At 43.9% G+C, this 2,000-nt stretch overlaps 1 pseudogene; it reads left to right on the top strand.

Moving 5' to 3' along the window:
* Positions 1 to 412: 412 nt before the first annotated feature.
* LOC110564287 (gem-associated protein 8-like) lies at positions 413 to 1,120 on the top strand (annotated as a pseudogene).
* The last annotated feature ends 880 nt before the right edge of the window (positions 1,121 to 2,000 follow it).

Genomic DNA, 2,000 nt, shown 5'->3' with positions numbered 1-2,000 from the left:
TTGACTCTCCAGAACTCAAATAAGGTTTGGTGTGGTCCCGCATATCTGTAATGCCAGGGCATTTATTATGGCATGGGAGGTGGAGACACAAAAAGCTAAATGAGTTTATAGTCCAGCTAACCTGGTACATATGGAACAGCACCAGCAGCAAAGAAACCCCATCTCAAAACAAAGAAAAAGGCAAGGCAAGAAATAATTTCTGGATTTCTTCACTGACCTCCACAGGTACACTGTGGTATTGCCACATCTATCAGCACACACACACACACACACACACACACACACACACACTCAAGCAATCTTACTAACTGCAAGTTACTATAAGAAATAGAATAACAGCCCACGGCCTGAGATCTGCAAGCTGAGTGCCCACGAGTGTCCATTTGGACGTTGGCAGTCAGAGACAGCAGCAATGGCATCCAAAGCTACTACCTCTTGGTACTCTCACCCAGTATATGCAAGATAGTGGCGACTTTATCATCATGCAATGGTTAGGATGCGAAGCCACCAGAATGCGGACAGAAAGGCCATGGATTCCTAATTTAATTCACCATAGTTCTCTCCTCATGGAGTTCTTCCTTGGAACTCTCTTGCTTATGGGGCTGGGCATCCTTGGCACTATCCGGAACAGCACACAGCCTGTCTGGAGTCTCCCTACAGTCTTTCACATCTCAAAAGCCCTAGGCAGCCATGCATGACAGCAGCAAGACCCAGGCATCCCCAAGAGAAGAAGCACTGTATGAAGAGCAAGAGCTGGAGTCGGATTTGGATGACGACGTAGAATGCAGACTTGAGCCATGTGGAAATCACAGAGGAGCTCCAACAGTACTTTGCAGAGATCAAGGGACTCAGAGAAGAGCATCGGCAACAACAGCAGCAGGAAGTGGAGAGCCAGAATGACCGTGTGAATGCCGGCTGTGGTCTATACTACCTCCGTCACCCATCAGTGGATCCCCCATCTGAGAAGCCTAGGGAGTGGCGCCAACCCGAGATGAAGTGGTTGTATGGGAACAGTGCTCCCAAGATCCAGGCTGTGGAGGCTACTGGGCAGCTGAGCTTTGACAAGCACTGTGACAGAAAGTATCCAAAATACTGCCCTCTCATCCCCATGAAGTTCTGAGTCCTGAGCCCAGGCCCCCTAGCCCTGTTCCTAACCTTTCCTTTTGCATCTCTCCTGAACATTTGTTGTTGTTTTATTTTATTTTTTTGAGGGGGTTGGTTTTGTTTGTTTGTTTCAGAGAAAGAGGTCAACATGATGGATACAATCTGTCAGCTGCTCAGAATTCTGTCAGCAGGCCGTCTACGCTTGCCAACACAAGATATGTTCAATTGACATAAAGCTATAATCATGTGCGTTGCACTGGCTCTTTGTTTTCTCTGGAACAGAGTCCAGTTCACTGAAATTATTGCCTAGACATACTACCTGGTGTTTAGCACTTTTAATTTCCTCTTTCGACCTTCCTAAATGTCATAAAAGCCTTAACCCACATGTCAGTTTTTCCTTTTCTTTTTTTCTCTTTTCCTTTGAGACCAGTTCTTATATAGCCAAGGTAGCCACAAACTCTTAAATCCTCCTGCTTCCATCTTCCAAATACTAGCCTATATGTGTACACCCGACACTGGGCTCCTATTGACATACTCTCTCTGACTGTAACCTTTTGGATCCCTCTGAATATGATGCAAGTATACAGTAAGGCAAGTGTCACTTATTACTCAGTTAGGTATCAGCCTGCATGCTCAATAAAAGACCTGAAAGTAAATAATTTGGGTTCGGCAGGACATGTTGTCTGTGTCATACTGTCTAACTCTGTCCTTATAGCATAAAAATAGCCGTAGATGTTGAGTGAAAAAAATGGAAGTAACTGTGTTCCAATAAAGCTTGATTTGTAAAAACAAACAACAAAAACAGAAAAAAGAAGTATAATAATAACAAATAGTGAGATGCTTTGAAAATTATCAAAATATGATACAAGTATGTCGGATAAATACTCTCATGTTTT

The sequence above is a fragment of the Meriones unguiculatus genome, chromosome 10, assembly GCF_030254825.1.
Source record: "Meriones unguiculatus strain TT.TT164.6M chromosome 10, Bangor_MerUng_6.1, whole genome shotgun sequence".
Taxonomy (NCBI): Eukaryota; Metazoa; Chordata; class Mammalia; order Rodentia; family Muridae; genus Meriones; species Meriones unguiculatus.
Note: the sequence above shows the minus strand (reverse complement) of the source record. Positions and strands in the feature narration are given on the sequence as shown.